Source organism: Canis lupus, chromosome 21 (genome assembly GCF_003254725.2).
Source record: "Canis lupus dingo isolate Sandy chromosome 21, ASM325472v2, whole genome shotgun sequence".
Classification (NCBI taxonomy): Eukaryota; Metazoa; Chordata; class Mammalia; order Carnivora; family Canidae; genus Canis; species Canis lupus.
The window spans coordinates 39,895,684-39,918,182 of record NC_064263.1 but is presented as its reverse complement, the minus strand read 5'-3'; the positions used below and the strand labels follow the sequence as shown (position 1 = coordinate 39,918,182).

At 34.8% G+C, this 22,499-nt stretch overlaps 1 protein-coding gene across 1 annotated transcript in view; it reads left to right on the top strand.

Moving 5' to 3' along the window:
• The window catches only part of SOX6 (SRY-box transcription factor 6), a 665,863-nt gene that overhangs the window by 685 nt on the left and 642,679 nt on the right, over positions 1 to 22,499 (top strand). Inside the window, exons 2-3 of the mRNA XM_049099117.1 lie at positions 1,199 to 1,334; positions 15,096 to 15,246. The gene's annotated coding sequence lies outside the window, so the exon portion shown is untranslated. The remainder of the gene's footprint in view (positions 1 to 1,198; positions 1,335 to 15,095; positions 15,247 to 22,499) is intronic.

The window sequence follows — 22,499 nt, the reverse complement described above, 5'->3', positions numbered from 1 at the left end:
GCTCTGTATCTTTTAATTTTCCTCAAAAGTTTTTGTTGAATTGAGGTGAAATCCACATAAAGTAAAATTAACGGTATTACGGTGTATGATTAAGTGGCATCCGGTACATTGACAATGCTGTGCAACCATCACCTCTATTTCCAAGACCTTTTCGTCACCTCAAAGGAAGGTCAGTTACCCATCGAGGAGTCCTTCCCCATTCTCTTCACTCCACCCCCCCCCCCCCCCCGCAGCCGCTACTCTACTCAGAAAGTGCTGTGTCTAAAGGTTGTACTCCGATGTTAGAGATTCATTCATGCAACATCAAGATCGGTGATTTTTTAAACCAGTCCTGAACCTGTGTTCCTTCAGCCCTAACATTCTGTCAGGATTCTTGTCCTTATGTATTCTGAAGTTTCTGACTGACTTTGATCACACAAAAAAATAAAAAATAAAAAATAAATTTTTGCGCAAAAATCAGAAAATGGTATGACAGGATAGATTTAGTGTACATTTTGGTGAGGAGAGCAGCCTGCCTGTGAAGCTGTTTCACTATCAGCTTCTGAATGTAGCAATTTCTGTAGTTTTGACTGCCTGTGTAGAGATACTTTTACTGCGCTAGATTTCAGATGATCTTGGTACCATTTACAGAACTGACTAGTGGAAGACTGGTCTTTATTTAATGTATACGGTCATATATTCAAATTCTCCTTAAGTTTGGAAGCAAAGGAATAACAATGCTGATTACGATCATATGAAAAAAAAAAATCTCAGAGTTGTATTTTATGACCAAACAAGGGCACCTTAATCAATTAGTTCTGTGGTAAGAATAAAATCAAGAAGAAGAAATCCATGAGGAGAAGTATTTTGGGGGAATGGTTACTTGCTGATTACTATGAATTAAAATATTTTGTGTATTGATTCTACAAAGATTCTGTAGATGTAATTACAATGAAGTTACAGTTACGTTACAGAATCTTCTAGGATTGACTATGGTTCACATCCAAAGGGTTTGACAGACTATAAAAACATACAATTTAGAACTTGGCTTTATTAAGAAATAAATGAGGTGACTGAATAGATAATTTTGAATTGCTGAAAGAATTCAGGAATAAAAAAGGACTATCAATAAGGTTAGTAGTTACTAAATAGTACTAACTTAAATTAACTAATGTTCAGATGAGTTTAATGAGCTAGCAACCTTTTATTTCTTTACCAGAATTGTTGGCACCTGGATGATTAAATCTTCAAGTTATCGTAAATCAAGATCACAAGCCAAAAAGTAACATAGGAAATAAAAAAGACTGGATCATTCTAAGAAATTTTACTCAGTTTCGTTACAGAAGGCTGTATAGGTAAGGGTGAAATTATAGTGCAATAGAAATTCATAAATGGCACAGAAACTCAGTAATACCCTTCCTCCTTGTTCTGTAAAAACAAGAAGATACTCTGTACACCTGTTCCATTTAGGGGTGGGGTGTGTGTGTGTGTGTGTGTGTGTGTGTGTGTGTGTGGCAGTGGGAGAATCTGAAGCAGGCTCCATGCCCAGTGTGCAGCCCCATGTGGGGGCTTGATCTCACAACCCTGAGATCATGACCTGAGCTGAAATCAAGAGACACTTAACTGCTTAACCAACTGAGCCACCAAGGCACTCCAACAACTGTTCATCTGAATTTTTTGTTTCTGTATCTTCCAGCACAATAGGTGCCACAGAGTAGTAACTTTTTTTAGTACTTCAATTAATGAAGTATGAAATTATATAATGTAACAGAGTGGTACCTCCTATACATCCTAGAAACTTAGCAATGTTCTTTTTATTTTTTATTTATTTATTATTATTTTTTAAGCAATATTCTTCTTTATTAGATAGTAAAGACAATGAGAGGAGGCTCTGTTCCTCATAGGACTTGGAAATACTTTCCTGACCATGCCTTCTTCATTTTTTATGTACCCAGTACTTTAGCATGTAATAGGCATTCATAAATGTTTGTTTCCCTTCAGCCAAGAGAATCATAACAATGTAGTTAACAAACCTAAAGAAGACATAAAAGCTCTGATAAATATGCTCTGTACAAAAAACTTGCTACTGCTTTATCTGAGGCTGAAAAAAAATTCCTGGAGCCAAAGTTCTAACTACTATTTATTGAATATCCACTATGCATCATGTGTGTTGCTAGGTGCTTCACAACAATTTGCAAGGATTTTTATTTTATACATGATGAAGTTTTAAGAAAAGTTAAATGCTTGCTCATGATCATATAGCTAATGAGTGAATGGCTAATCTGGGATTTGGTCCTTAAATGTGTCTAACACCAAAAACCTGTGCACTTTCCACTGTGCCAGTATAACTCAACACTTATATTGGCAGCTTAGTATGCGTCAGTGTGCTAAATTTGAAGAAAACTAAAAATAAGTATGTATAATCTCTTACCTTGAGGAATTTATAGCTTGGTGGGGGAGGGATGACTAAGTGGCACAAGAAAGTTACAGATGAAATGCTGTGGAAGCAGTTCATGTATTCAGGAATGGTTAGTGTCCTGTGAAACTGAAACCCGACAAGCACAGAAGGATATTCTGAGACAGAACTCTATAGGCTGATCAAAGCCATCAGTTTGAAACTATGTGTGTTCACGTTCAAATCCTTTCATAGATTTATAGTAACCTTTTCCCATGCCTAATAGTTTTCCACTTAAATCCATTTTATGTATCATAGCCAGACTCATCATCTGAAAATGGAATAGAGACTCCTGCTCAAAAACTGCCCAGAGCTCCCATTTTGTACAGAATTAAGTTGATATAATTAGCCTATAATTAAGGGTCTATATTTTGATTCTCTGTTCTTATTTTCCGTGCTACCTTTTGTTTATCTTGGTTAGTCTGTCATTGCTAGTTAAATAAAAATATATGTGCTATAATAGAAGTATGAACAAAAATACAAGTCTTACTGGGTATTCTAGACTGTCAAAGAATCTTTTGAGTAGAATCTAAGATTAGCATCATAACTTGTATATAAACCGTGACTCAGTAAATTTTCATTGTATTATATGAATGGATATGGTCAGAGAGGAGCAAGTTTACATGGTAAGATAATGAATTTTTTTATTTTAGACATATTATATTTAAGGTATTAGTGGGTCACCAAATAGACCTGTCTAGTAGGCAGTTAGAAATAAGGACTTCAAAGTTAGGAAAGGCCATAAATTTGGAAATCTCCAATCTAGAGATGATGGGAGTGACTGAACTTACTCAGTGATCACATAGAAGAGAGGTCCTTGGAAAAGGAATAAAAAGAAAACAGTTAAAGGTAGGCAGAGCCTGAGATCAAAAGATTGATGTAGAACAAGGTGAGTTGCATATCATTGAAGCCAAAGGAAAATTATTTGAAGAATGTGTTGTTTAATTGGGAGTGAAACTTATCTTAAACCTGATTTTAAAGGCATCATATAGGGATGCTTTGGTGGCTCAGTAGTTGAGCTTCTGCCTTTGGCTCAGGTCGTGATCTGGGATCCTAGGATCGAGTCCTGCATCAGGCTCCCCATGGGGAGCCTGCCTCTCTCTGTGTGTCTCTCATGAATGAATAAAATCTTAAAAAAAAAAAAAAATAAAGGCATCATATTAAGAGAACTGAAGGGCCTAACATACAATCCTGAAGGCAGGGTATAAAAAATATTTGTGATTGATGATGGTTGATGATGATGGGATGAATTCCCATTCTGGCCATGGGATGTGCACATTTGCCATGTTGTTACTGTAAATATTTACTGTGATGTAAATATTGACTTGATTACACATACTTAGAAAATTTAAAGAATGGAGAATAAAAAGGAAAAGGAAAATGTATTTGCTTCTAAAATTGCTTCAGTAAAGTTGTTGATATGTTTCTCTAATTTGCAAAAAGCAGCCATATTCCAATAGTTGTCAAAGGGAATTTCTGACTTTAGATGCAAAAAGCAGCCATATTCCAGTAGTTGTCAAAGGGAATTTCTGACTTTAAATCAACGGTGATACCTTTTTTGGGGGCAGGGGAGAAATTTGAGAACATTTTAGTTAATTCTCCAAAATTACTTTGTTGTTTTTGCCAAATATAAAAATGATCTGTCAATATGAGACTGGCTAAATAAATTATGGTAAATAGATCACCATGTAGCCATTTAAAGGACAGGAAACTCTCAAAAATTAAAAATAGAACTACCCTATTATCCAGTAATTGCACAACTGAATCCCAAAAATACAACAACAATAATTCAAAGGTATTCACGAATCTTATGTTTATTGCAGGATTACTTACAACAGCCAAACTATGGAAGCAACCCAAGTGTCCATTGATGGATGAATGTCCATTGATGGATGGATGAATGAATAAAGAAGATATGGGATGTGTGTGTGTATTTGTATTTATATTTATATTTATATATAATAGCCCTTTGCGACAAGATGAATACATCTAGAGAGTATAATGCTAAGCAAAATAAATTAGCCAGAGAAAGACAAGTACTATTTGATGTCACTCATATATGGATTTTAAGAAACAAAATAAAGGAGCAAAGAAAAAAAGATAATCCAAAAAACAGACTCTTTTTAAAATTTAAGTTCAAGGGCAACCCTGGTGGCATAGCGGTTTAGCGCTGCCTGCAGCCCAGGGTGTGATCCTGGAGACCCGGGATCGAGTCCCATGTCAGGCTCCCTGCATGGAGCCTGATTCTCCCTCTGCCTGTGTCTCTGCCTCTCTTTCTCTCTGTGTCTCTCATGAATAGATAAATAAAATCTTTAAAAAAAAAAGTTTAAATTCAGTTTGCCAACATATAGTATAACACACAGTGCTCATCATATCACATGCCATACTTAATGCCTGTCACCCAGTTACCCTGTCTCCTGACTCATCTCCCCTCCTCCAACCCTTTATTTGTTTTCCAGAGTTAGGAGTTTCTCATGGTTTGTCTTCCTCTCTAATTTTTCTTCACTCAGTTCTCCCCCTTCCCTTATGGTCCCTTTTACTATTTTTTATATTCCACATAGGAGTGAAACCATTTGATAATTGTTTTTCTCTGAACTTACTTCACTCAGCATTATACCCTCCAGTTCCATCCACATTGATGTAAATGGTAAGTATTCATCCTTTGTGATGGCTGAGTAATATTCCATTGCATGTATATTTTTAAAAATTTTTAAAAATTTATTTATGATAGTCACACACACAGAGAGAGAGAGAGGCAGAGACATAGGCAGAGGGAGAAGCAGGCTCCATGCACCGGGAGCCCAATGTGGGATTCGATCCCGGGTCTCCAGGATCGCGCCCTGGGCCAAAGGCAGGCGCTAAACCGCTGCACCACCCAGGGATCCCTGTATGTGTATATATATATGTATATATATATGTATATATATAACATCGTCTTTATCCATTCATCTGTTGATGGACACCAAGGCTCCTTCCATAGTTGGGTGTTGTGGACATTGTTGCTGTGAACGTTGGGGTGCAGGTGTCCCATTGTTTCATTACATCTATTATATCTTTGAGGCAGTAGTGCAATTGTTGGATTGTAGGGTAGCTCTATTTTTAACTACTTCAGGAGCTTCCACACTGTTTTCCAGAGTGGCTGCACCAGCTTGCATTCCCACCAGCAATGAAGAGGGTTCCCCTTTGTCCACATTCTTACCCACATTTGTTGAGAAACAGAATCTAACTATGGAGAACAAACTGATAGTTACCAAAGGAGAAGTTGTTGGTGGTGAGGATGGGTGAAATAGGTGATGGGGATTAAGGAGTATACTTATCATGATGAAAAAAAATAAAGTAAAATAAAACAGCAAAAAAAAAAAAAAAGGAAATTTTTAAAGTACTTATGAGAGACATATTGTTGAATAAAAAAAGCGAAGTGCAGAACAGTGTACTATTACACTGTATTTGTATTAAAAAGATGGATAAGAGTCAATATATATGCATAAAATATTTCCACAAATATACCCAAGAAACTGATAATATTTATAGATTCCATGCTTGGAGTGGTGGTGGCTGGGGACCTGAGGTACAACGGTGAGAGGGAGTCTTTTCACCATACTTTATCTTTTGAATTTTAAGTTGTCGGACTTACTAGCCTATTAAGAAGTTAACCATAAATGAATGCATAAGTAAATTAAATTGGGTTTGAAAAAATCCAGAGTCACAGGTAAGCAGACTCATACAAAGATAAAATAAACCCATTGTAAAAATGTGGAAAAGCAAGTATAAAGAAGAAATAATAAAAATCATACTGTCCTAGTACTGAGGTGAGCACTGTTAACTTGTAAGTGTAATTCCTTCTAATTTATTTTTTCTAGTGATTTGGAGGATATATATTTTGTTTTGTTTTAATGTTATTAATGGCCATGTTTTAGTTTTTACCCTAACCAAGAGTAAAACAATATCTCAATGTCTCATGACTCCCTACCTGTGGGAGGAATTTCACTCCTCTCCTTTTGTTCTATTCTTCCCTCAATTCCGGGATAGTATCATTTATGGTTTAGGTGCAGATTATGGTTATTGCATCAGTTTTTATATCACATATATTTTCCAACAATAATGTTTGGGGGACGCCTAGGTGGTTCAGCTGTTGAGCGTCTGCCTTAGGCTTAGGGCATGATCCCAGAGTCTGGGAACAAGTCCCACATTGGGCTTCCTGCATGGAGCCTGCTTCTCCCTCTGCCCATGTCTTTGCCTCTCTCTCTCTGTGTCTCTCATGAATAAATAAATAAAATCTTAAAAACAAAACAACAATAATGTTTGGGCATATGCCTTCAGCCTTTTAAAATAACAGCTTTATTGAGATATAATTCATGTACTACATAGTTCACCTACTTAAAATACACAAATAAATATGTGTTGTTATTTTTAAGTAGGCTCCATGTCCAATGTGGGGCTTAAAATCACTACCCTGAGATGAAGACTCACATGTTCTACCGACTGAGCCAGCCAGGTGCCCCAAATGTTTTTTTTAAATATAGTCTCAGAGTTGTGCAGTCATTACTACCATCAATTTTATAGCATTTTTATCACCCCAAAAAGGAACACTGTATCCATAAGCACTCTATTTTCCTCCCATTGACCCCAGCCCTAGACAACCACTAATCTACTTTCTGTCCATATAGATTTGCTTATTCTAGCCATTTCATGTAAATGATATACAACACGTGATCTTTTGTGACTGATTTCTTTCACCTATACTATTTTCAGGGTTCGTCCATGTTGTAGCACATATCAGTACTTTATTCCTTTTTATGGCTGAATAAGATTCTATTATATGGATATACCACATTTTGTTTATGCATTCATCACTTCTTGGATATTTGGGTTGTTTCCACATTTTGTCTATTATGAATAATGCTGCTATGAACATTTGTGTATAGGTTTTTGTGTGAACATGTTTTAAGTTCTCATGGGTATATGCTGGGTCATATGATTACTCTATGGTTAACTTTTTGAGGAACCATCAGACTGTTCTCCAAAGTGGCTGTATCATTTTACATTCTCACTAGCAATGTATGAAGGGGCCGATTTCTCCATACTCTGGCCAACAGTTGTTACCTATCTTTTTGGTTATTGCCATCCTAGTGGTTTCAGTTTTGAAACCAAATCTTTTGAGTGGTTTTGTGACAGAAGATGAAGTGTGTAAACTATCAAGGATACTAATGGCTATATATACTAAAGGCTTTATATAAGTCCAGAAAGATCACATATCTGGAATTAGGTCTGGCTGTAGTATTTGTGCTCTTAATCCCTATGTATTGGTGCTACACATAAAGTTAACTCACATGGTATAATCTTTAATCTTTATTTAGTGAAAACTTGACAATAATACATTTCTTGCAAATTGGAGATGCTTAGTTCCAAGAAAGAGTTCTTTTCTTTTCTTTTTTTTTTAAGATTTTATTTATTCATGAGAGAAAGGAGAGGGAGGCAGAGACATAGGCAAAGGGAGAAGCAATCTAAAAAAAATCAAGGACTTCCTCAATGTGCTTGTGTCTACTAATTCAGTCATTCATTACTGTGTCCAGTAATTCTCAAAGTACTTTTGTGTTTATGATTCAGTTTTATATAACATAAGGACTACTGTGAACTATAATTTTTATGTTAACAAGTGTTGTTGAATAAGTAATTGTGTGAAGATGGAGAGTCACTGAAGTTCTTTGGACCTCAGTTTCTTCATCAAACTATGCTTCTATGATTTGGATTTAGTTCAATTATAAAATTCAGATGATGACAATCATTTCTTAGTTCTCTGAGAGGGAAATTTAGTTTAGTAGATGGAATTTTCTGTTTTAAGATATTTTTTCCCTTGAGATTTTCTCAACTTCGGAAGTTACTGATAGAAAAGCTCAGAGTTGATCATGCTTTCTTTTGACAGCTTTTTTTTTTAAATGGACATTTATGGTTGCAATTCTGATTTTATATTCTTTAATTTATATTCCTATAAATTACTCATAATTTCTTGCACAGGTTTTCCTATTTTGTAGTAGTATTTCATGATTTTTTTATAATTTACTAATGTGCAATCATTTAAGCTGGTCTGAAGTTTTTGTTCTGTTTTGTTTTAAAGATTTTATTTATTCAGGGGCACCTGGGTGGCTCAGTGGTTGAGCACTTGTCTTTGGCTCAGGTCATGATCCTGGGTTCCCAGGATCAAGTCCCACATCAGGCTCCCTGCAGGGAGCCTCCTTCTCCCTCTGCTTATTTCTTGCCTCTCTGTCTTTGTCTCTCATGAATAAATAAATAAAATCTTTAAAACAAATAAGAATAAGAGATTTTATTTATTCATTTGACACACACAAAGAGAAAGAGAGTGAGCGCATAAGCAGGGGGAGCCGGAGAGAAGGCAAGCTTCCTGCTGATCAGGGAGCTCAATGCGGGACTCCATCCCAGGACCCTGGGATTATGACCGAGCTAAGGCAGATGCTTAACCTGCTGAGTCACCCAGGTGCCCCTAGTTTGAAGTTTCTAAAGTTTGTACTACCTCAAATACTTTGTGATATACCTTGATTATATATATATTAAGTTTAGAACACTTTACTAAACGTTTCTAGGGCATAAGTAGGAAAGAGACACTATTTTTCTGCCTTCAAAGAATTTACATTTTAATTGTAACAGTTTTAATTCAGTTTACTAATTCATAAAATATATCTGGAAAATTTGCCAGACTTGGGCATGGATGAAAGTGATTAATGGGTTTCCTTCAAGGGAATGCTGAATGTCTAGGGACTCTGAAAGGTTTATCTGGTTCTAAATGAGTGTACAGTTTGGATCATCTTTGATTGACAAGGCTATTTTACAACTCTGTAGGGATAAAAGTTAAATTGTAAATAACTGAGAACATTGCAAACATTTTTTAACCTATAAAACTGCAAATGATTCCTATTCTCAGCAATACAAATGGATTTTGTCCAGGAGAAAATATAAATCTTTATAAGTCAAATTCTATTATGAATTGATTTTCACTTCTTTCTGATTTCCTCATTAATTAATAAGGAAATCAAATCTGACACTTAACATTTTGATTCATGTTCTTTTTATATTTACATAAGAATCATGATTTTATCATTTTGGAAATTATACTTTAGAATTTTTATCTACTTATATAACGCAGATAGAGTTAAATATAAATACATACAAATTTTTAAGAAGTACCCATATATATACTGAAAAATAATAAAACAGCACTTATTTTTTTAGACTAAGAATAATATTTTCACAAACAATGAATGTACATATAAGGTGAATTAAAATATATTCATAAGGGGACGCCTGGGTGGCTCAGTGGTTGATTGTCTGCCTTCTGCTCAGGGTGTGATCCTGGGGTCCCAGGACTGAGTCCCACATTGGGCTCCCTGCAGGGTGCCTGCTTCTCCCTCTGCCTATGTCTCTGCCTCTCTCTTTGTGTCTCTCATGAATAAATAAAATCTTTAAAATAATACAAAAATAATAAAATATATTCATAAGCAAGAAGAAAAATTATAAATAAAAGCATTTTATGGTCCCACCATCCAGAAATAATCACCGTTAAGACCTTGGAATACAGTGTTTCAGACTTATTTTTGGTATGTATGTAATTTTTTTTCTAAAATAGGCTAATAGTATATATTGATTTACGCCTTTTTAGTTTTAACTTAAAAGTATATAAGTGAGCACCTTTTTGACATTTCGTTTTTATAGATTGTATTTCAGCATTTCTAAGGAGAGGGGGTTCTTGTTAGCTATCAACTGCAATTACTTAGTAGGTGACATGTCATTATTTTTAACATGACAACATGTTAAATAGATATACAAAATTACCAAGTGTAGAAGAAATTAAAGCAAAAATGTGAATACTTTATAAAAGGTAGCCACTCTGGAATCTTGGAAGTCTGCCTATATACACTTCATGGTGAAATCTCTTGTTTGTTTTTGTTTTGTTTTTAAAAAAGAAGCTGATAGGGGCACCTGGGTGGTTCAGTGGATTAGGCATCTGACTCAATCTCAGCTCAGGTCTTGATCTCAGGGTTGTGAGTTCAAGCCCTGTGTTGGGCTCCACATCCAGGGTGGAGCCTACTTTAAAAAAGAAGAAGAAGCTGGCATGTAGGTTATTGGGGAATTAAGGGTGGGGGGAAGAATCCAAGACTACAAAGGAAAGGAAGCCTGGGATATCGGTATAGGAAAGCAGTCCTATCCTAGCTGTTAACATTTAAAAAGCCTTTTCAAGGACTGAAGAAATAAAGGCTACAAATGTCTGGAGCTTGAAATGGCTTTATACTTTTGAACTTGTTATGAAAGCTTTTCTTAGATCTCTCTTTCCTCCCCTCCTCCAAAACAAAATAGTTTTTAAAAAAGAAATTAAACAGGAAAAGACCAGATAAAAAGGATATTGCTGCATAGTCTATTTTAAATTTCTGCACCAGAAGAATATAGCTTCTTAAAATTAAAGAGAAGAATTGCCATGTTTGAAAGTCTGAGGAAACAGAATAAGTTGTTACATTCTTCAATCTTGTGAATTGCTAGCAACTAAATTGCTAGCAACTCAAATGTAGGTGCACTTCCCGCAGGGATCAACACCTCTTGATTTTGTTGCTCTTACACTTATTTACAAACATGTTAGAAAAAAGAAAAGAGAAGCAATATACACCAAGACTATTCTGTTTTTAATACAGTATTTGGTTGAACACAAATGTTTTATATCTGTCTTCATAAATAGTAAGTTTTTAAAAAATGTTAAAAGGACATGGATTGCCAATTCTTATAAAATTCTTCACCAAAACGCTAGCTATAACTTTACTCTCGTTTTATGATTTATTTATTATAAATGAAATGGAAAAATAAGTAACTGACATTCAGTGACTTGTAGATTTTGTCCTTTTAGCATTATAGACCATAGAGATTGTAGAGGGATTCCAAATCTCTCTACTGGAGTCTAACCCTACTGAAAAAATTTAAAAGTCCTGCAATGTAATACAGAAGTTCTGAAATTTAGTCCCATCACTTCTATTAATTTAGTCATGGCATAGTCACTCAACCTCTCTCAGAGCCAAAATAGTTTATTCTGTTTCTTCCATCTCTAAAGCTCTGTAATTCTGTGAATTTAAAAAACGTGAACGTAATGTTAAAGATAAAATTTTCTTTAAAAAGTAATCTCAACAAATATTTTAAAATTCCAAATGATGTCTTTATTTAATTACTAATGTAAAACAAAGGATACTACAGAATTCTTTTTTGACCACAGAATTTTTTCTTGAGCTTAATTTCTTTGTTTTTTAATATTATAGCATCTGCTGCTTCTACATTTGACATTTTTTTTTCATTTTAGTTTTAGGTGTACAATATAGTGATTCAACAATTCCCTATATATTATAAAATGCTCACCACAGTTATTACAATATTATTGACTATATTCCCTATTAGGTACATTTCAGCCCTGTGACTTATTTATAACTGGAAGTTTGTACCAATTAACCCCCTTCATCGACTTTTTAATTGAAATATAATGGGCATCTAGAAAAGTCCACAAAGCATAATTGTATAGTTCATTGTCACAAAATGAGTATATCTATATAACCACTGCCCAGGTAAAGAAATGAAATATATTTAGTTCCCTTAATATATTCTTTCCCTCCCAGTGACTACATTCTCTTTTTCCCCAAACATAGCTATCTTAATTTTTTTTTTTAAGATTTTATTTATTTATTCATGAGAGATGCACAGAGAGAGAGAGGCAGAGACACAGGCAGAGGGAGAAGCAGGCTCCATGCAGGGAGCCCGACATAGGACTCCATCCCGGGTCTCCAGGATCAGGCCCTGGGCCGAAGGCAGCGCTAAACCGCTGAGCTACCTGGGCTGCCCCACTATCTTAATTTCTAAGAACATGCATTGATTTTCCCTATTTTGTTAAAATATAAATTAAGGCATTAAAAATTGTAAGACTTTGAGTAAAAGTCGATTTGAATCAGGCAACATCCAATCTAGCGGATACAATGGAGCTTCAAGAAGCTGTAAAAAATGAAAGACTTCTATACTATAGGCTGAAGGGAACAGGAACAAGGATATTTTATCAGCAAAAGCTGGATTGCTTGTGGCAGGGTCACTTTGTTTTAGGCTATGGCAGAGGTCTAACATTACCTCACTAGTGCTGACCAGTTGATTCTTGATTAGCTGGTGTAAGATTCCATTTCTGAGAGAAGTCAAAACTATAATTAACTCAGGGCACCTAGGTGGCTCAGTTGGTTAAGCATCTGACTTCAGCTCAGGTCATGATCTCCGGGTCCTGGGATCAAGCCCTGCATCAGGCTCCCCACTTAACAGGGAGTCTGCTTGTTCTTCTGCCACTCCCCCCACAGTACTCTGTCTCTCAAATAAATAAAATCTTTTGTAAAAAATTTATCAAAAGGGATCCCTGGGTGGCGCAGTGGTTTGGTGCCTGCCTTTGGCCCACGTCGGGCTCCCGGTGCATGGAGCCTGCTTCTCCCTCTGCCTGTGTCTCTGCCTCTCTCTTTCTCTCTCTCTGTGTGACTATCATAAATTAAAAAAATAATAATAAAAAAAATAAAAAAAACAAAAATTTATCAAAAATATTTATTCATTTTAAAGAGAGAAAGGAGTGGGGTGGGGATGGGCAGACAAGAGAATATCAAGCAGACTCCCCACTGAGCCTGACAATCCCATAATCCAGGAGATCGTGACCTGAGCTGAAACCAGGGGTCAGTTGCTCAACTGATTGGGCCACCCACGCGCCCCAATAAAATCTTTATAAAACCCTGTAATTAAGTCTTGGTTTAGTGATGTGGGGGGTTAGCATCAGTGACTCCATTTGGGTTTGTTGTCTTGTTTTTAACATGAGCTTTATTTAAATAGAACCAGACAGTATGTATTCTTTTACATCTAGTTTTTTTTTTTTTTTTTACACAATGTTATTGTGAGAATCGTCACTGTCATTATGTAAGAGCTTGGTTCATTTTATTTCTGTATAGTATTTCACTGTATGAATTCACCTGTTGTTGAGCCTGTGGGTTTCCAGTTTGGGGCTACTATGAATAATGCTGCTTTAAGATTTTGTGTGTGTCTTTTGAAAAAAATGTGCATACATTACTGTTAGGTATATGCTTAGGAGTAGAAAATAATATGAAAAGCTTTTCCAAGGTATGTGTACAAATGTATATTTCCATTTGCTCAGACCATAGAATTTAATGGTTCCTTTATGATTATCAGAATGAATTGATCTCTAATATGGAGAATTTGAATTTTCCCAGGAGAAAATTGGTATGTAAACACTGATTAGGCTTATTCATGCTTATTTTGAAAATATCATAGCCCTACTCTTTGGTGACTAGGACTCTGGAATTTCTCACTACTCATTATTTGATATAGGAAAAAGCAATTGAGTTTTTGCTAATTTTTGTTTCTTCAGAGAACTGAGAGTGGTGGGAAAAAGTAAAACTTCAAAATCATCGAGCTGTTGTTTTCATTTTCTTTTTTTACTTGCTTGGCTAAACTAAGCAGTGTTCTAATAATAAACTCCTTTAGCTGTCATAACATTCTTGAATAATATAGTACTTTCTGCTTTGAGCAGAGAGATTAGTATTTATTATCTATTCCTATGATGTTTCTCCTTCCTCCCCCCCCCTTTTTTTTTTTGCTAATTCTCATTGAAAGCATACATTTTCACTTAAGGACCTTGCTGTGGGCTATCCACCCACCACAACACATTAATAAAAAGCTATTTCTTTTGGGAAAGACAAACACCAAAAACTAAGTTCACTGTAGAAACCTAGATGTCCTCAAAGGCTTTATCTACTAGTGTCATGATATTTTTGTTCTATTTTTAATTCAATTCTGGAAAATAGATTTTCCCTAATCAAAATATCACAAAAATTCAGTGATTCTAGATTGATGATGGTTTGAGTTGATGTAGAGAGAGATACTAAATCAAAGTAGATCAAGAGGATCAAACGAGGTCATATATTTGAGAGTACTTGGTAAAATTTAAGGTGTTGACATCGTCATCATTATCATCATGAGAAGAATTTAGTCCTTTGTAAGAGGAGGAGAAATAAACAGTCTAGATATAATAGAACTCTATTAACTGCAACGGGATCAGTGCTATCCTATAGAAATATACTGAGCCACAAATCTGAGTCATGTATGTAACTTAAGATTTTTTAATAGTCATGCTAAAAAAAAGAAAAAAATAGATGAAATTAATTTTAATAATGTATTTTTACAGTATATCAATATAGTATCATTTCAATATGTAACCAAGATAAAAATTATTGAGATATTTTACTTTATCTATTTTTACCAAGTGTAAAAAAATCCAGTGTTTATATTCTAGCACATCTCACTTGGGGGTGATCACATTTCCAGCGCCCAATAAACCACAGATTGCTATTGGCTACCATACTGGACAACACAGATTTGGGGCTTTCCATGATAGAATGGGAGGGTGCTCCATGCTGTACCAAGTGGATATGATTCACTCATGCTTTTAGCGGTATTTCACTGTAATGCATACTAATAGTGAGTTGTTAGTCTATGTTTTGAGATATAGTAGGATTTCAAGTTTCTAAAGGAAGAAAGAGCCCTGAACTCTATTACTGAAATTCATTTTCTGAAATTTTTCCAACAGGACTATTTTGCTAGATTCTAAATGATAAAACATAGAGCCTTGAAGCCCATAGAAGTCCAGTATATTCTGAGGTAAATTGCCTATTAATGAACAGCAGCAAGAGATATAACTGATGGATGAAAATTAAATGATACAACATTCGGAACAACTGGTAGGTGAATAAAAAAGGAAATATATTAACTGTAAAATTTTTATGAGGGAAAAACAATGAGCATGATTGATTATATGAAAAGGACTTTGCTATAGACTGAATGTTTATGTCCCTGAAATTCATATGTTGAAACTTAATCTCTAACATGATAGTATTTGGAAGTGGGAACTTTGTGAAATTTTTAATTGTCCTTTTAAAAGAGAACGGAAGAGTTCCCTTTCCCCTTTCCACCATGTGAAGATACAGCAAAAAGACAGCCATCTATGAAGTAGGAAATTAGTGGTTCTCACTAGACACTGAATCTACCAGGGCCTTGATCTTGGATTTCTTAGTCTCCAGAACTGAAAAATAATGTTGTTTAAACCACCCAGTCTATGGTATTTTTGTTAGAGCAGTCTGAATGAACTAAGACAAACTTTGAAAGTTTAGCAGAGGGTTCCCTGGGTGGGTCAGTGGTTTAGTGCCTGCCTTTGGCTCAGGGTGTGATCCTGGAATCCCAGGATCAAGTCCTGCATTGGGCTCTCTGCATGGAGCCTGCTTCTCCCCCTGCCTGTGTCTCTGCCTCTTTCTCTCTGTGTCTCTCATGAATAAATAAATCTTTTTTTTTTTTAAATGAAAAGTTTAGCAGAGTAACTTTAGGGAAGTTGGAAATCAAGCAAAAAGTTCCAAGGAAGTAGACTCTTTTTTTTCAATAGAACAATGCTGTATAATGTCTCATTCACTAGGAGAGTCCATATAAACCTATTTGAACTACAATATACCTGAAATATTTGTCCTTTGCAGTAATTACTATTCTAAAACTAAAAGTAAAAAAATTAAAATATTTTATTATTCCTTTTTTTTTAATTTATTTTTTATTGGTGTTCAATTTACTAACATACAGAATAACCCCCAGTGCCCGTCACCCATTCACTCCCACCCCCCGCCCTCCTCCCCTTCTACCACCCCTAGTTCGTTTCCCAGAGTTGGCAGTCTTTACGTTCTGTCTCCCTTTCTGATATTTCCCACACATTTCTTCTCCCTTCCCTTATATTCCCTTTCACTATTATTTATATTCCCCAAATGAATGAGAACGTATAATGTTTGTCCTTCTCCGACTGACTTACTTCACTCAGCATAATACCCTCCAGTTCCATCCACGTTGAAGCAAATGGTGGGTATTTGTCATTTCTAATAGCTGAGTAATATTCCATTGTATACATAAACCACATCTTCTTTATCCATTCATCTTTCGTTGGACACCGAGGCTCCTTCCACAGTTTGGCTATCGTGGCCATTGCTGCTATAAACATTGGGGTGCAGGTGTCCCGGCATTTCACTGCATCTGTATCTTTCCTAATACTTTTGAAAAATTAGGTAGAATTTTTTAGATGATGAGATGGATGGAAACACAGGTATTTTTAAGGACTAAATGGTTAATGACAGAGCTTTTTTTCCCTAACCTTTTATTATGAAAATTAAAAACATATACACAAGTAGATGGAATAGTGAGTGTGGATACCTTGTGCTTAATAGAGAAGTAAAAAGTTGGTAAAGAAAAGTTGGATCAAAGTTTCCTCTATCAGTCACCAGGTGTTGACAAGAGCAGCTTGAGATGGTTTTGTAGTTTATCAGATTTGAGTTCTGAAGGAACAAAAGGAGCTGGAGAATGCACTGATTCATGACTGAGTAAATAGATAACATGGCAAGTTCTTTGCTGACCAGTGATTAGATTCTGGAAGTCGGCAGCCTAGGATTCCTGGGTTTGATTGTTTCTTCTTTCATCAGTGGTAATTATTAATTATTGGTATTTTGCTTGTTTCAAAATTATGAGTTTCATATTTTATGTGAATCTTAGAGAATTATTAGCTATTGAGAAAGCAGTGAATTTTTAGGAACAAAGTCGATTTCCCTAAGAAAGTTTATTCTAAATGTGTTATCCATATTAAATATTTTTTTGTTTATATTGTAAATGGTTTATGTAATGTCAAACAGAAAACAATTTATCTATATTTTCAAATATTTCATTTATAAATAGTAATAATTATGTAAAAGATTTCGACAACCAAAGGCTTTGTTTTGTATATGGTTGCAAAAGTTTGTACTGGTATTTTGGTCACTGTGTGGGAAAGTTGTTAGGTGAATTTTCGGTTAGGGCTATCAGCATAAGACAATGTAATATGTAAGAAAAAGCCTGAATCACAAATCAGAAAACCTGGAGACATTGTGGGTGTGTCACTTATTATTGTGTGTCCTTGGGCAAATCACTTCTCTTTCTGTATCTCAGTTTTGATATTTGTCAAATGAGAGGTTTGGAATTAGACACACCTGGTTTTTGTTCATGCAGCAAATATTTATTGAGAGCTATTTTGTGCCAGGCACTGAAAATATTAATTAACAACATAAATAAGTTAATTGGCCTCAACCTTTATGGAACTTATGTTCTATTTTGGTAGATGACAACAAAAGATAGAATGCATAAAACAATTACAAAATATAATAAGTACCATAAGGAAACAAGGGACTCTTGACAGTGTAGCTTGGGATTATCTCTTTGAGTTAGTGACTCAAGGATGAGAAATTGCTGGCTAGGTAACTAATGGGAATGTGTTTCAGGTAAAGGGAACAGCATATGAAAAGGGCTTGAAGCTGGAAAAAGCTTGGTGTGTTCTGGATGCTGAAAGGAGACCAGTGTGAATTAGATTGTAGTGAAAGAGAAGAGAGTAGCATAAGATGAGATTGGAAAGATAGGCAGAGTTTTATAGATCATGGTAATGGACTTTTGATTTTATCCGAAGTGCAATGGTGATTGATTTAATGTTTTAAGAAGCCCCCTTTTATTACAGTCTGGGGAAGTGATTAGAGGAGGTTTAAGATTAGAAGTAAACCTGTTGCATAGTCTAGGTGAGAAATAATGAGGACTTGGGTTAAAGTGGTAGTGATGGAGACGGAGAGATGTGGAGTAATTTAAGATATATTTTATGAGAGGAAACAACTGGATTTGCTGATGGATTGGATATTGAGGATGATGGAAAGGAAGGAATAAAAGATGGCTCTTAGGTTTCTGGCTTGAACAACTTTGGACAGAATTTCTATTTACTTGGTGGGGAAAGATGGACAGATTTGGGTGGGTAGGTATCATGATTTCTTTTTTGGATTCTTCTTTGGACACATTAAGTTTATAATGTCTTTGACTTGTTCAGGTGGTGATTTAAAGAAATTAGACAATTAGGTATTTAAACCTGAAATTCATGTATGTCAGGGATAGAGGTACATGCTTGGGAGTCATGAACATAAGGATAGTATTTAAATTCAAGGGAATGAATGAAATGATCCAAGAGAAGAGACAAATTTCAAAGGTCTGGCTTGAGTTCTGAGGAAATCTAGAACTTACAAGTCAGGTAGAAGAAGTAGATTAAAGAGTGGAGGCTAAAAGGAAGTAGTAGTGAGAATGGAATAAACCAGGAGAGTATAGTTTTTGGAAGCCAAGAGAGATCAGTGTTTCAAGGAGGGAGTTGTTGATTTTGTTCAGTGCTTATGAGAAATGAAATTAAGATGAACACAAAGAAATGACCATTGGGTTTTGTAACATTTAATTTTAATTCTGACTCTGCTACTTACTAGTTGTGTGAATTTTGAACACTTCATTTTACATTAAGTCTCAGTTTTCTCATCTTCAGAAAAGAGAATAACAATACTTGTATCATATGGTTATTGAAAGGGTTGATGAACTAACTAACGTATGTTTACCAGGAACAGTACCTGATAAATTTGGGATGCTCAGTTGATATTAATTAATTCCTTTCTTCTCTAGGTCTGTGATATCTTTTGAAACTTTGAATAAAGTACACCTATCCCATGCTTAAAGATGTTAATTTGTTTCTGAAAATTCTGTTGCTTAGTGAAAATCTATAAAATAAAAAATTAATTTAGTGGTAAAAATTATATTTCATCTTAATGCAAAATACCCAAATATTTTCCCAGATAGAAAAATGTATCATTTAAGGAACAATGAAAAAAATTTATATAAATAATAGATGACATTTAGAAGTAAATAGATTATACATAATCTATTAAGTAATAAAGGTTTACTGTGCTTGCCAAAGGAAGAAAAGAATTGACAATGGTTGGTGGAGGAGGAGTGTAAGGTATTCATTTTTTGGAAAATATGTTATTCTTTCTGCACCACTTTCCCCATCAATGTTTTTAGCCTTTTAGGGGTTCCTGATTATCTTGCCTTCACATTAACTTAATATGAAATTACAGCACATTTTAAAAGTCGTACAAGGGGGATCCCTGGGTGGCTCAGCAGTTTAGCGCCTGCCTTTGGCCCAGGGCGCGATCCTGGAGTCCTGGGATCGAGTCCCATGTCGGGCTCCCTGCATGGGGCCTGCTTCTCCCTCCTCCTGTGTCTCTGCCTCTCTCTCTCTATGTCTATCACGAATAAATAAATAAATAAATAAATCTTTAAAAAAAATAAAAGTCGTACAAGATGCTACCTTTTCATTCTTTACTAGCAATGCAGAACTTTTGAGTCCTCTAAACGTGGTATACAATGCAAATTTTCCCGCATGATATTCTCTGACAAGGAGTTATTATGTTGTTGCATAAACTGATGACTATTTTTGCCTGGAAGTGTAACATCAAGATATCATATAGTGTATTTATTTAGTGTGTTTTTGGGTAAAAAAAATATTTTGGAAAAAAAGATGTCATCTGAAAGTGATAAACTTTTCATAGCCATTTTAAACTAATAAGTTGCTATCTAAGGTAAGTTTTTATTTACTGATCATATACTCCATGCATGACTATGTTAGGCTCTTTGGAAATAGGTAATACATTTACAATTTAATGAGTAGCTTTTAGCAAGCAGAATTTTAGGTGATTTTTAATTTTAAGGAAAAATATTGAAAAGGCAAAAGCCATTAATTGCATCTTTAATAATGTGAAATACTCTCTCAATTGAGTAAAATATGAAAACCTAATTTATGTTAACTGGAAATAAGAAAATATGATTATAAAAATGTAGTTACACTTTTAAACTATGTATTTTAAAAAATATATTTTTTAAATTGGCACCTATACCCCCAAACTGGCAAACCATCTTGTGGGGAATCATAAAGCCCCTCTGGCAGATGGGTAGGAGTATGGATGCACCAGAGAACCACTGTCCAGGCAGGTTGGATTTCCATTTCATGCCGAGCTTATACATCTAAGGCACATGTATTTCTTGGCAAAAATCTGAATTTCCTGCTGAAAGTCTTGGCATAGATAAACATAAGATCAATGAGTTCCAAGATAGGGTTTTTGCCCTAAGTATCCCTGTGTATCTTCTATTGGCATGATGCTTTTAAAGGAAATATAATTGGTAAGTCACTCATTTCCCCCACTAAAGTTGCTATATGGTAGTTTTAATAATATACTGTACAACTGTTGTTACTAGTTGGTGTTGTATATATCTTGGTCCCAGAGCAATAGCATGTGCAGATTGAAAATCAACCCGAAAGATTTCCTTGAGTGATTATTGCAAACTGAAACTTAATTTTATTTCTCTCTGATCATCTTCCTTTTGTACTGATATTAGATTCAGTATCCACTCTAGTAGCCCATCCAATGATGAGGTTTGTAGGCATCCCTAAACCTGAAAAAATGGCTGAGATGAACTCAGGGGCATTCTTTATTTTTCTGAAAGTAATTCTGTATGGCTTATTTCAATTTATTTACTTTTTTCTCCAGAATTACTGTAAAGGTTTTCTATTTCACTCATTACAGCACAGTGTTTTTCACATTTGAATAGACTGCATCAACATGAATTCTTTATAAGGACCTTAAAAACAAACTTTGCCAAGTCCCCGAATACAGAAGTGAATTCACATCCCAATACTCAGCTGCCTCATGAATAAAGGAGAGCCTGTGCCTGACACTTTGAAGCTGTAGCTGTTAAACCATACAGAATATTTACCTCAATAAATCATTATAAGAAACTAAGGTACAATTATACCCACAGAGAAAAAGAATTCAAAACACTGATTTATGTGTTTCAGTGCCTATTCCCTCTCCCACTATGTTTTGAATTTTATGCATGTTTGTCATCTTTGGCTGCTCCTATGTATCTTTAAACTAATGGGTTCTGATTTTTTTGTAACATTCCTCATTAAGTTTGTTATTTTTCTTAGACACACAGACATGATTTGCATAGTACAAAGTTTTACATTTAAAATGAACTATATCTCATTTCTTAGGGCTGAAGCAAAAAAATGGAAAAAGTGACTTATTTTAAATGAAACACTGACTTTGCTTAATTTGTGGGTATTTAAGCATAAGTTCCATATAAAGGATTTCATTCGGCATTTATTTTGGAGTACTGGGAAACAGTAAAGACCTGGGATATAAACAGGAAGTAGACTACTGACCTAAAGAACTACCTTCTACTAAACTATTTTGCTTATTTAAAGTGATAATAGTATTATGGAAAGAAATGTTTGTTCACCAGTGTGTGTTTTGTCCTTCTGAAAGTAAAAAAGCCCAAAAGCAAAAGTAAACCAGTAACGTGGAGAAAGGAATGGCAATGAACTTGACAAAGGGTCAATGTACAGATAGGAATATTTTTGCCTCGAATAATTTACAATGTCATCTAGATGTGATAGGAAAAAAGGCTTTCTAATGATATAAATTGACATAAAAAGTATTTTAAAACAGCAAAATAACTTACCAGCAAGGATAAAAATGTTATATCTTACTGGTTTAATTTAAAATGATTTAATTTTTATAAGTTTAGAAAATCAAAATACATACAATTCCTGAACTTTATCATAGAAATCAGGGACTGAAATTTAATTTAATTAGTTATGTGATTGGCTTGGCTCATAGGGTTGTACTTTTAAACAATGTAATGTTATCTAGATGTTATCCCCTTTTTCAATCAGTGTGAAATTGTGGATATTAGTTGGGTTAAAGTCAGACCTTTAATGAATTCCTTATTACTCAAGCAATAAGACTTCTCTTATTGTTTCTTATACTTTTCTAATGGGAGGAATATAAGGATATATATAGATTGTAGGTTATTTGAGATTCTGAGATCTTCCCTTCCCCTACTTCTCTAATATTACAACCTGTTTATTTCCTTCCAATTACTAATTACTGTCTATAATTATTTTATTTATTGTGTACTTTGTTTATTGTTATCTTCCCAGTAAAAGCTCCATATAGCAAGATCTTGTTTATGTTATTAATAATATATTCCCACTGCCCAGATAGATGTTCCTGGTGCATAG